Genomic DNA, 13,928 nt, shown 5'->3' with positions numbered 1-13,928 from the left:
TTTTTTTTTGCCAGCGGGTCGGGACTCCACTGTCAACCCGCCGCCATGCGCCTTTACCAAATGTTAGGTCTGTCAGCGCTAAGCAGACCCGACACGCAGCAGCGGGGGAGGCAATTCAGGTCATTATGACCATGTTAACAGAGGATTAACAACAATTTTGAGCTCACCTTTAGAATTTACCAGTTCACCAATGGGGTCCACGCTGCTTGGGGATCACATATGTTAAGCTGGGTGGGAGTTGAATGGCCGTGGAATCATCTTATTACTTGAAAGCTTGAAATGTGCTATAAAAGCTCCCACCTCACAGCTGTTTACTTTCCAAACTCGGAAGCTGTTGCCTACTGCATTTGGAAAACAGATTGAGCTTTATGCAGGTTGCAAGTGTTTGGAGCAAAATGCAGTGTCACCTCATTGGAACAACCTCTTTCACTATTGACAGATTGCTTGTCATCTCAAGTTCACCTGCCATCTATTCCGTCAGCATGGGTACGGATTATACTCTCTCACCTTGGTCCTCAGAATCTGACCACGATCAGCTGCAACACGAGCATCACCAGACACACCAGCAGCACCAACAACCTCACCAACCTTCTCTGCAATCACCTGATGCTGTACAGGACAGAGGGCATCAGCACCCGACCACATTGTTGCCTGGATGCCAGGGATGGCCTCACCATGGCCACATTTACTTCACTTGACGCTGCATGCCCTAGCTGCCACATGATGCGCCAAGTTGGCACCACCCCACACCGACGCCATAAAGCATCCCTACAATGCCCAAGCCATTCCTTTCATACCCCTCACCATTGTGGGGGGTACCGTTATGTCTCACCATTCACTGCAACTCACTAAGCCACTTTCAAAGTTGCACACAAATCTGCCCAAGAATGCAAAGTGTTGAAAATAAAAGTTTCAATGTTTGACAGCACATTAACAGAAATTTCACATAAACATTGGCTAAAATCCTTGTGTGTTGTTAGTTGGTATAATTGGACTAGGATGAGGGCGAGTGTGAGGGATGGCTAGTGAGATGGGGAAATGATAATGTAGATATAGAGGGATGGGTGGAGGTGCAAGGTAAGTTGGTGTGAGTAAGGATATGCAGGAGTAGGGTAGGCAAGGCAGAGTGATGGGGATGTGACGGGTGGCACAGTAGGATGAGGTTGAGTGTGGCTTTACAGTAACATTTCGTGATCTACTGGCTTAACGTCTCATTCGAAAGACGGTACCTCTGACAGTGCAGCACTTCCTCAGTACTGCACTGAAGTGTTAGCCTAGATTATGTGCTCAAATCTCTGGAGTGGGACTTGAACCCACAAACTTCTGACTCAGAGGCGGGAATGCTACCATCGAACAAAGGCTGACACTGTACAGCTAAATACAGCATAACACACACTGAAGACTGTGAAGGAAAAAGATGAAATTGAAATGTTGAATTATCATTTTTTTTGTTGAGAAACCTAGGTTCTATGCATTCACCTATCATGCAGGCTATTAACTAAGTTTGGAAACAGTAAAAGGGCAAATGAGATAAATTAAGAAGTAATGATTAGCCTGGGTACTAAAAAGCCTGTAATTCAGTTGGTAGCACCCTCGCCTCTGAGTCAGAATGTTGTGAGTTCAAGTCCTACTCCAGAGACTTGAGCATAAAAATCTAGGCTGACACTCCAGTGCAGTACTGTGGGAGTGCTACACTGTCGGAGGTGCTGTCTTTTGGATGAGATTTGAATTGAATTGAACCGAGGCCCCATCTGCACTCTCTGGTGGATGTAAAAGATCCCATGGCACTATTTTGAAGAAGAGCAGGAGAGTTATCTCTGGTGTCCGGGCCAATATTTATCCCTCAATTTCTAAAAATAGATTATCTGGTCATTATCACATTGCTGTTTATGGGAGCTTGCTGTCCACAAATTGACTGCTGCATTTCCTACATTACAACAGTGACTACACTTCAAAAGTACTTCATTGGCTGTAAAGCACTTTGGGACATCCGGTGGTCATGAAAGTTGCTATATAAATGCAAGTCTTTATTTTTCTTTTAGAAGAGCAAAAGGGAAATAAGATTCTTTTTCATTTCGCAGATTTTGAGAACATGGAATGCTTTACCGCAATTGACTAATGAGTCAGAGACTGTAAGATTTAAAATGGATTCTGATAAATATTTGAAAAGGAACAATCTAAAATGATATGGGTAAAATCTAAGGAAATGGAATTAGAATAGATAAGTCTAATTAAATAGCTAACTTTGATACAGGCATGGTGGGCTGAATGGCTTCCTTTTTTGCTGTAATTTCTATGATTTCCCTGCTTTGAATTTGTGCTGTGTTTTATTTCCATTGAGTAAATGATTTTTAAAAAAATCTTGAGCAGTAGAGCTGCTGGCCCTATACCTAAAACAATATGCTTCTGGATTCACTATGAATGTTAAACTAATGAACATGGACTAGTGCATAAAGCATATGTGTTATAATTATTCAGAATTTTATTATAAGTTCTAACACTTCTAAGCTTTTAGACCAAAAGATTATTCCTGCAAGTTAATGAAATCACAAAGGATCAATCGCATAAGAACATAGGAATTTTTGGAACATTAGAACCATCAACCCTATCCCTTTTCACAGATCGAAACCAGACAATTGCCTTCTCAATATACCCCTTCCATATTTTTATAAATAAACACATCTAATTGTACCATTTGTACTTAATCCTTCACTGTGTTCCCTGGTATTTTATTCCACAAGATTTACCTGAGTGCAGAACTTCTATTCGAGTTCCCATCTTACTCCCAAATTCCGCTTTGCGGAAAGCCTCCGTTCAGTCCGTAAGGGTGACCCCGAGCTTCCGGTCGCCTGTCACTTTAATTCACCGCCCCATTCCCACTCAGACCTCACTGTACTCGGGCTCTTGCATTGTTCCATGGAAGCTCAGCGTAAGCTCGAGGAACAGCACCTCATCTTCCGATTAGGCACTTTACGGACTCAATATCGAGTTCAACAATTTCAGATCATAACCTCGGCCCCCATTACATTTTTAATTATTTTTTATCCACACCTTTGTTTTGGCCCTTTCCCCCCCCCGCTTTTTTCTCTCCCACATGGCAGCTGTCTCTCATTCTGTCAGCACATTTCACACCTAATCTCGAGCCGTCTTTTGTCTCCACTAGTCCTATCACCATCTCATCTCGTTTTGAATACCTCTTAATGTCTCTTCACTTCTCTTTTGTTCTCTCCTAGCCTGGCTTTTCAATCTATTTCATTTCCTGTGCTTTTCCAGTCTTGACAAAGGGTTTTGACCTGAAACGTTGACTCTATTTTCTCTCCACGGATGTTGCCTGGCCTGCTGAGTTTTTCCAGCATTTTCTGTTGTTATTTCCTGATTTTTAACTTACGTCTCATGGCATTTGAAGCCTTCACTATAGTAAATAATTTGCTTAGACAAATTTTGTCAAGCAGTTTTCTCTTTCATTTCTCAGCTAAATAAAACGTCTTACTTTTTTTTTCTGCAACATGTAGTATGAGGGTTATTGGAATGATATGCCATAATGCAAAGACCTTGGAGAAGTAGTTAAAGGGAATAATACTGGAGCATTGCCACTCCATCTTTTCATATAACAACAGAATCTGAATCTAAATCAAAAGCCAACATAATTTGCAAAACTCAAGTTGTTGACTGAAATAAAAATAAGATTGCAAAGGCGTCTCAAATTTTAACTAATTGGTCTTAGATTCAAAAAGGACTCAAATTTCCTAGAAAATAAAGGTTAAATTGGAGATTAAAGGTTGTTTCTTTCAATGGCAGAAATGAGTTGAGTCTGTTATTAGTTACAATGGAAAATGGGAAAATGTTCCTTTCTCTATTTGCAGCAGACTTCACCCGAATCATCTGTAATTCTATCATCAAAGCATTTTACACAATTCAGAATACAGAGGCAGCAGGATTTTTCTTTTGCTTTTCATTACTGCACCCATCATTCCAAATGAGATATACGAAATGTTATGGGTAACATTATAAGATTAATGTCAGTTTTAACATCAGAAGGGATTCAGTCTCACTTGTTCTTTAGCACTGCTCTGGTCATAGAAATCTGACATTTGTTTAATTAGAAAATGTCACATGAAATGGTTCCTGTATTCTGTTTTTCATCCTGATGCTTTATTATATGATCATGGAAATTTTTAACAGATTATAAAACTATTATTTCACACTGAAAATGCTGGAGGGAATAAAAACAAATAAAGGCTAATTAGTTTTACTGGTAAACTCTGCAAGCTGTCAACTGCAGGCTTTCACAATCAGGCATCCTGAGTAAACCAATCATATTCCCACAGGTAGGCCAAAACCCCTCTCTGTCAGACAGAAGAGACATTTAACAACTTAGAAAGTAAACTGTACAACCTCAGGGCAGTGTACATGGCCCAACCATCTTCAGCTGCTTCATGAATGACCTTCCCTCCAAAATAAGGTCAGAAATGGAGATGTTCGCTGATGACTGCACAGTGTTCAGATAATGAAGCAGTCCATGCCAACATGCATCAAGACCTGGATGACGTTTGGGCTGATAAGTGGCAGGTAACATTTCGCACCACACAAGTGTCAGGCAATGACTATCTCCAACAAGCGAGAATCTAACCATCGCCCCATGACATTCAACGGCATTACCATCGCCGAATCCCCCACCATTAACATCTTGGAGGTCACCATTGATCAGAAACTTAACTGGACCAGCCACATAAATACTGTGGCAACAAGAGCAGGTCAGAGGCTGGGTATTCTGCGGCAAGTGTCTCACCTCCTGACTCCTCAAAGCCTTTCCACCATCTACAAGGCACAAGTCAGGAGTGTGATTGAATACTCTCCACTTGCCTGAATGAGTGCAGCTCCAACAACACTCAAGAAGCTCGATGCCAACCAGGACAAAGCGGCCCGCTTGATTGGCACCCCATCCACTACCTTAAACATTCACTTCCTCCACCGCCGGCGTAACGAGGCTGCAGTTTGTACCATTTACAAAATGCACTGCAGCAACTTGCCAAGGCTTCTTCGGCAGTACCTCCAAAACCCGCGACCTCTTCCACCTAGAAGGACAAGGGCAGCAGGCGCATGGGAACACCACCACCTCCAAGTTCCCCTCCAAGTCACACACCATCCTGACATAAAAGTATATCGCCGATCCTTCATCATCACTGGGTTAAAATCCTGGAACTCCCTTCCTAATAGCACTGTGAGATACCTTCACCACACGGACGGCAGCGGTTCAAGAAGGTGGCTCACCACCACCTTCTCAAGAGCAACTAGGGATGGGCAATAAATGCTGTCCTTGCTCGCGATGCCCACATCCCATAAAACGAATTTAAAAAAAAAGACTTGCTCCAAGTTTTCAACCATAGCATTATTAAGTGGTCTGCTAGTGTAACTGTTAAGATAATCACTTGCCATGTGCTTGAATCCCATCAATGGCCAACACTTGAGCCCGATGCTATATTAACCATATAGGTTTTTTTTCCTCAAAATGCCAGGTCCACAAAATTCAAACAGGCAAATCAGCACAGCATGAAATATAAGCAGCCAACATTGGGGGATGGAGAGAGTCATCCTAGCCAAGTATTGGGAGAGACTGGGAGCAGTGCCAGTCAGCGCCTTGAAGAGTCAGAGTGGCCCCAGCCAGGCAGGAAGAGGTGAACAGCCCAAGCCAGCCAGGATCGAGGGAGAGCGGGAATGGCCCTGGCCAGCCACCATCAGGAGAGAGTAATTGGGATTATCAGCATTGCACAAAGTGGGCCAGGAGTAAACAGTGCAGTGGAGAGTAGGTTGGGAACAGTTAGCTTCATGAAGAGTTGGGTTGAGAGTAGCCAGACAGCATTGAATTAGAGCTGACCACTAGTCCAAAAGAAAGGTAACCTTTCCCTAGTCAGGATTAGGTACAGAAACAAATTTTTATTTTTATTTCTATTTAATAGGATTACTGAATAGCCCTTCTGGATGCCCTAAATGTGTCATTATCCATTGTGTGCGCTGGCTACAATGTTTTAACAGCTTAATGGCTATTAGTAATGAGATTTAGTGACATTGCTGCAGCAACTGCATTTTAAATCAATCTTTGCCCTGTGTAGAGTGACATTGTACTTGAAAGCAATGACTACTGTACCAGCAGTGAATGTCAAAAATAGTACAATAAGAGTGTTCTCATACCATGTAAAGGTTAACATCAGGGTCGCAAATTTACAATAACTGAATTAGAAAAACTAAGGCCAGAATTTTGCCGGTGCTCAGCGGATGGGATAGGTGGCAGGTCAGCTGTTAAACTTAAAATGATTGACAACGGGCCGGAAACCCGCTGTCAAATTGTGTACACTGGACTTTCCCCGATGTCGGGTCTGCCAGTGGGGGAGGCAATTAAAATCATTAGTTGTTTGTTTACAGCCACTTATCGATGGTTTTTTCCCAGCTTTTTGGATTTGACAGGTTGCCCACCGGTTTCCCACTATGCCTAGGCCTTGTCTGTGAAGCTGAGGCTGGAGGTCAGTGGCCATTGAATCAGCTGATGACTTGACAGCTTCAAAATGTCAAGTCCAAGCTCCCAGCTGATTGAGATATGTTCCCTTAACCAATAGATTCTCTAAACTGCATTTCCACTACAGATTCAGAGACTGCGGGCCCGATTTTGTGGCTTGTATGGGAAATGGTCGGATTCCCCCGAATGTGGGGTTCTGACACACAAAAAAATGTGTCAGCCAGCTCCACGCAATTTTTCCTCAAGTGGCCAATTAATTCCCAGCATGTGGGCAGCCTTGCTAATTGTCCATTTCTAGTCAGAAAGCCCCACAGTATGATGTCATCATTCATGGTGTTTTCAAGGTCCATAGCAAGCACTGCATCCTCTGAAGGCTTCCAAATGAACCATACAGGATGGCAGAGGAGCCTGCAGCAGCTGTGGCCAGTGCCAGACCCCGAGCTGCCTCCAAATTTGATGAAGCTTCACTGCAGGCATTATTGGATGGGGTTAGGGCCCACAGGGAGGTCCTCTTCCCTAGGTCAGGCAGGAAGACGCCTCCCACTGAGACCAAGGCTGCATGGATGCAGGTGTCAGCAGATGTCAACTCGAATGTGCATGTAACCTTGGCATCACATCTCTAACTCCTTCCAGGACCATCCAGAGCCCCCGTCCCCACTGTGGAGGAGGAAGAGGCCGTGCAGCTAGACTCCTCAGAGGAAGCTCCAACCTCTTAGGGCGCAGCGTCAGCAGAAGTAAGCGCACCCAGCACCAGCGCAGACACTCACACCTCGGGGGGACCTTCGGGACATTGAGTAGTGTTGTCACCTGGTGCTTCACAGCTCACAAGTGAGCCTCAGCAGATTCTGGAGACAGGGACAGCAGTGAAGTGTCCTCGTCGAAGGGCGCAGGACTCTGCCAGCTCAGCTCAGTTGTGCTGCATGTCGACCCTCTGCCTCTGGGTCTATCCGCAAGAGAAGAGGTGATGGATCTCCATGCACAGATGCAGGAGTCTCTGGCAGGTTTTGTCTCCAGGGTCGCTGCGAGTGTGGAGCGAATGGAGGAGTCCATAGCAACCATGAGCAGAGCCTTTGTGGAGTCATTGGTGCATGAACGCATCACCATGGAAAGGTTGGCAACCTCCATGGAGGTGATAACTCGCCAGGGTACGGAAAACATGGTGAGTGCTCATAAGAGAATGACATCTCTTGAGCAGCGTTGGCCATCTATTGAACAGAGAAACCAGACCTTCATGGAAGTCCTTCTGAGTAGGACTGCCAGTGCAGAAACGGGTCCCCATGGTCCCCTAAAGCGCAGCAAGGTGCTCTCAAGCCACTTCCAAGCGCTGGCCTCTTCTGGTCTCTGCAGCTTCAGGTGAGTGAGCAGCAGCCTGGTGCTCCTGGTGCTCATCCTGCTGTTCCTGGTTCTGCTGCTGCCGCCTCTGCTGCTGGAGATCCTCTAATGGCAGGAAGGGAAGGAAAAAAAGGCGTCCCATGCGTCTCGTGGATGCCTCCGCTGAGGAAGCGCTGAGTGAGGGTGGCAAGAGGGGCTTCCCAGGAGATCGCACTGGAGAAGTGTGTGAGGCTCCAACCTTCCACAGCTGTGCCTAAGACTTGAAGAAGTAGCCCCAAACCTGCAACAACAAGGTCCTTCAGCAAACAAATGCTGTCCCTTTAAATCGCAGCTTTCCCGAATGAGCTGCAGCTGACAGCAAGCAAGCCGGCAAGCTTCACGCCAGGTTTCATCAGCAGGGTTCCCCGCAGGCGTGTTTAGCGTGGGGAACCCCACAAAATCGCAACGGCCCCTGAAAATCGGCTTAAACATGGAAATAAGTGGTAATTAGTGTTCCGACGGCCAGTTCCGCCAGCGGCAGGCGAGACTGAATCGGGTCGCGGAGAAACGGCGGTCCGAAAGTCGGATGCGGCGGGGAATCAGGCGGGGGGGTCGCAACCCGCTTTTTCAGCGATTTTCGGCCCCCGGCCGCATGAAAAGCCGCCCGACGGCTGCCAGAAAATCGGGGCCTGCAAGTCTTTACACAAGTCTTCATCCAGTCTGACCTCACTATCTCTCCCACCATTGATAGGTCGCTTCTGTCATCTCTACTTCACCTGCCATCTATTCCATCAGCATGGTTGCCCTTTATACTCTCTCACCTTGGTCCTCAGAATCCCACCACAATCAGCCCCAACACCAACAGCACCAGGCACACCAGCAGCACCAACCTTCTCCGCAATCAACTGATGCTGCACAGGACACAGGGCATCAGCACCTGACCACATTGCTGCCTGGGAGGCCAGGGATGGCCTCACCATGGCCAGATTTACTTCACTTGATGCCGTACACCCTGGCTGCCACATGATGTGCCAGATTGGCACCACCCCACACCATCATCATAAAGCATCCCTACAATGCTCAAGCCATTCCTTTCACACTCATCACCATTGCGGGGGGTACCGTTATGTTTCACCATTCACTGCAACTCACTAAGCCACTTCCAAAGGTGCACACAAATCTGTCCAAGAACACAAAGTGTTAAAAATAACGTTTTCAATGTTTGACACAACATTAACAGAAACTTTACATGAACATAGCATAAAACACCCAAGTGCCTACCCTTGTGTGTTGTTAGTTGGTATTATTGCACTAGGATGAGGGTGAGGGGTGGCTAGTGAGATGGGGAAGTGATAATGTAGATAGAGAGGGAAGGGTGGAGTTGCAAGGTAAGTTGGTGTGAGTAAGGATGTGCAGGAGTAGGGTAGGGAAGGCAGAGTGATGGGGAGGTGATGAGTGGCATAGCTGTAGTGTATGTAACCTGTACCACCTTAAGAGGATACCTTAAGGTGATGGACTACTTTTTGATGGCTCCTGTACATTGTAGTACCGGTGGTGACCACACCGGTATATAAACCCTGCGGAGCAAAGTGTATCCCAGTTCAGCCCTGACCCTCAATCACTAAAGACCTGTTTACTTACTTCTGTAGTCTGTGTCCTGTTATTCAGTATAACTGCAATTGAAACCACAGACTCAACAGTGGCGACGAGTCTGATCTTACCTTGCGGCAGTTTTGCATCAAAGGAAGCTTCGTCCTCAGGAACGGGCGTCGAAAAAGGGCATCCGCCCTCAACATCCTGCATCGCACGGGGGCCATCGGAAACCCGGGTTGGTTTGCTGACCACGAAGTCAAGCATCAGTGAGCATCCCTTCTACGACAGCGGCGGGTAAGCCCGATCGAGCGGCACGGGGGGGGGGGGGGGAAGTCGGCCGAGTTGTCAGTGGGAGAAGGGGAGGGAAAACGACGAAAAGGGCGGAGAACACGACCGCAGCCGGTGTCAGGGGCCGGACTGCAATCGGGCAGAGACGCGCAGCAGCCAGAAAAGCGTTTATGGCCACAAGGACCGTGGGAGCGGCGGGGGAACAAGAGCAGCAACGCAGGGGAAAATAAAGGACCGCTGGGAGGCGTGGACGGCAACAGCGCGGGAATCGCCATTTTGAGTCGGCGGGGGAAGAAGACAAGCGCGGGAAAAGCTGCCAAGCGCGGGAAAAGCCACCATCTTGGAAAAAAAATAATATCCAAAGGGGAAGGAGAAACTCAGCAAGGATGCCAAAAACGGGTAACATCACTGCTTTTGATAACGATGTGGAAGATTGGGCCACTTATGTGGAACGCATCGAAGTTTACTGTACAACGAATGAGGTACCGGAGGTTAAGAAAGCACTAACCCGATTAAACTCAATGGGTGCGAAGACGTACGGGTTATTAAGGAACCTTGTAACACCAGACAAACCGGTAGGAAAGAGTTTCGCGGATATTGTTACTATCCTGCAGGAGCATTTAAACCCCACGCTGCTGCTGATAGCGGAACGATTTAAATTCTACAAAAGAATTCAACTTAAAGAAGAAAGCAACGCTGAATTCCTAACAGAACTGTGCAAGTTATCAAAGTACTGCCAGTTCGGAACAGGACGAGCAGATGCACTGAGAGATAAGTTTGTGTGTGGGCTCCTAAGGGAAGCAACCCAGAAGCGACTGCTAGAGGAAAAGGATCTTACGCTGGACAAAGCTTTCAGCATTGCAGCAGCCCACGAGGCAGCAGCACGGGGCGCTGCAGAGATACAGCAAAGGCCACTGGAATTTAACGCCAATGAAATGGCATTGGGCGCAGTAAAGTGCTATCGTTGTGGAAGGACAACACATGACCAGAACCAGTGCTGGTTCAAAGATAAAGAATACAGGCAATGTGGCAAACTTGGTCACATAGCGAGAGTATGCCGGTCCGGAAAGAAGACCAGCAGCAAAAGTCACCGCAGGAGAAGTACAAAAAAGTACACAAGGTGACAGAGAACAGTTCGGATGAACAGAAGACGGATTCAGACTCCAGCAGTAAGCAACTGGGTTGTCTGAAAATACATAATGTGGGTAACACAGCAGACCACCAAACTATCTGGGTCATGCTTCGGATTGCAGGGGTCCAAGTGAAGATGGAATTGGACACTAGGTCGGCATTAACGGTCATGAATAAGCATGATTACAAAAGGTTATTCTCGCACATTCCTCTGAGGGATACGGAGATTGTATTGAAAACATACACGGGGCAAATAGTATACCCCAAAGGAAAGATAAAAGTAAACGTGCTCTACAATGGTAAAGAAAGTCAGAAAATGGACTTGTATGTGTTACCTGATGGAGGTCCGCCACGACTGGGACGGGAATGGATCCGGAGAATAAATGTGGACTGGCATTCCATACAAGCATTGACTGTAGATACCTGTAAGGAGGACAACGTCAAACCTAAATGACTGTCGGAAATCTTAGACGATGCTAAGGAGGTGTTCCAACAGGGACTTGGAACACTGAAAGGAATTACGGCAACCATCAAGGTTGAAGAACATGCAAACCCAACATTTTTCAAAGCCAGACCGGTGCCTTATGCGATACGACCTGCTGTGGAAGCAGAGTTGGAAGGGCTAGAACGTTCAGGGGTACTGTCCAAGGTGGACTGGAGCGAATGGGCTACACCCATTGTTCCTGTCATGAAGCGTTCATTGAGCAACAAGCCGGGGGAACCTGGGAAGGTTCGCATCTATGGCGATTTCAAGATCACTGTTAATCCGGTTCTTCACACGGTGCAATATCCGCTTCCGCGGATTGAAGATATCTTCGCTTCGCTGTCTGGCGGGAAACACTTCACTAAGATAGACCTGGCGCAGGCGTACCTACAGATGGAAGTTGATGAAGCGTCACGTCAGTATCTCACAATCAACACGCATAAGGGCTTATATCGGTACAATGGACTGGTTTTTGGAGTGGCATCGGCTCCAGCGATTTGGCAAAGGGCCATGGAGCAGGTATTGCAGGGAATTCCAGGCACACAATGCTACCTGGATGACATCCTGATTACAGGAGATAACGATAAGGATCACCTCGCAAATTTGGAGCAGGTGCTCATCAGATTGAAAGAATATGGGCTCAGAGTTAATCGCCAGAAATGCAAGTTCTTTCAAAAGCGAATCTCGTACTGCGGCCATGTCATTGACCGGGAGGGGCTCCATAAGTCACCTGACAAGATCGAAGCTGTGGTAAAAGCTCCTGCACCGGAAAATGTATCCCAGTTGAGGTCGTTCCTCGGGTTGGTTAACTATTACCACAAGTTTCTTCCAAATTTATCCACGGTGTTACACCCGCTAAACACTCTTTTGCAAATGGGAATACCATGGAAGTGGAGCGATGATTGTAAGCGGGCTTTTCAAAAGAGCAAGGCACTGATCACCTCTAAGGAAGTGTTGGCTCACTTTAACCCAACGCTGCCTATTCGCTTAGCTTGTGATGCTTCTCCATATGGTATCGGGGCAGTGCTCTCACATAAGTTTCCAGATGGCTCGGAAAGGCCAGTCGCTTTCGCATCCAGATCATTGACCTCCACTGAGCGCAACTATGCTCAGATAGATAGGGAGGCTCTCAGCCTCGTGTGGGGAGTTAAGAAATTTAACCATTACCTGCAAGGCCAAAAGTTTACGCTGCTGACAGATCACCAGCCGTTGGTTTCCATTTTCAACCCTAAGGAGGGTGTTCCGGTAATGACGGAGCAGAGGCTTCAGAGATGGTCCCTTTTCCTAGGGGCACATCAATATGATATCGAATTCAAAGGTACAAAGCAACATGGTAATGCTGATGGGCTGTCGCACTTGCCACTACCTACAGCGGAAGAGGCACCGGCAGTTGACCCTCTTGAGATATTTCACTCGACCATCATCGAATGCTTACCAGTCACCAATGCGGGTATTGAGAGAGAGACCCGAAATGACCCGACACGGTCTCGGGTCTACGACTTGACAGTGAAGGGATGGCCAGCACATGGTGAACCACTGTTACCAGCATTCTCAGCCAGACGAGAACAGCTGTCCGTATGTCAAGGAACATTGATGTATGGAACAAGGGTGATTATTCCTCCAAAATTAAGAGAGAGAGTTCTGAAAGAATTGCACGAAGGTCATCTGGGGGGAGTCAAGATGAAAAGCCTTGCTAGGGCTTATGTGTGGTGGCCAGGTATCGACAAACAAATAGAGGATCTGACTAAAAGCTGCTGAGGGTGCCAAAAAGTTCAAAACGCACCTCCAATTGCACCGCTGCATCCGTGGGAATGGCCTTCAGCCCCATGGCAACGTGTGCATATTGACTTTGCAGGTCCATTCATGGATTCCATGTTTTTGGTAGCAGTAGACGCACATTCTAAATGGCCAGAAATGATTAAGATGTCGACCACTACCTCTGAGAAGACGATCGCAGTTCTAAGAACCATATTTGCAAGGAATGGGTTGCCGGAGCAAATATGTTCAGACAACGGACCACAGTTCGTGTCAGAAGAATTCCAGAAATTCATGAAAAAGAATGGGGTGAAACACTATACATTTGCCCCATATCATCCGGCTACAAATGGGTTGGCCGAGAGATTTGTATAAACGTTCAAAAAGGCGATAAAGGCCATGAGTGAAGACCATATTCCACTACAACACAAGGTGGACAATTTCCTGATGGCGTATCAAAACGCCACGCATGCAGTGACAAATCAAAGCCCTGCCATAATGTTCTATAACAGAAGGTTGCGGTCCCGGTTGGATTTGTTAAAACCCAACGTGCGAAGGGAAGTCGAAAACAAGCAATTCCAGCATGTAAATAACAAGGCCACTCGTAGTTTCGAAATAGGACAACCAGTGTTGGCCAGGGACTATAGGGATGATAAATGGCAACCTGGAACAATTCGTGCACGACAAGGACCCTTAAGGTACACGGTAGACGTTGGAGAGAACGTAATACGACGTCATGCTGACCAACTTGTGGAATCGAGAACAAGGGTCGACCCCATGTCTACGGCAGAGACACCAGTTGAAGAACTTATTGAGCCTGTAGCATCTACCTCAGACTCGAACGTACCTGATGAT

The 13,928-nt window shown here is 46.6% G+C and overlaps 1 protein-coding gene across 5 annotated transcripts in view; it reads right to left on the bottom strand.

The window, feature by feature from the left end:
- The window catches only part of tenm1 (teneurin transmembrane protein 1), a 1,268,320-nt gene that overhangs the window by 172,116 nt on the left and 1,082,276 nt on the right, over positions 1-13,928 (bottom strand). The gene's annotated exons all lie outside the window — the stretch shown is intronic.

Source organism: Somniosus microcephalus, chromosome 1, assembly GCF_052327205.1.
Source record: "Somniosus microcephalus isolate GS21.2 chromosome 1, FLI_Smic_1.0, whole genome shotgun sequence".
In the NCBI taxonomy this organism is placed as follows: domain Eukaryota; kingdom Metazoa; phylum Chordata; class Chondrichthyes; order Squaliformes; family Somniosidae; genus Somniosus; species Somniosus microcephalus.
This window is presented reverse-complemented; position numbering and strand designations above follow the sequence as displayed.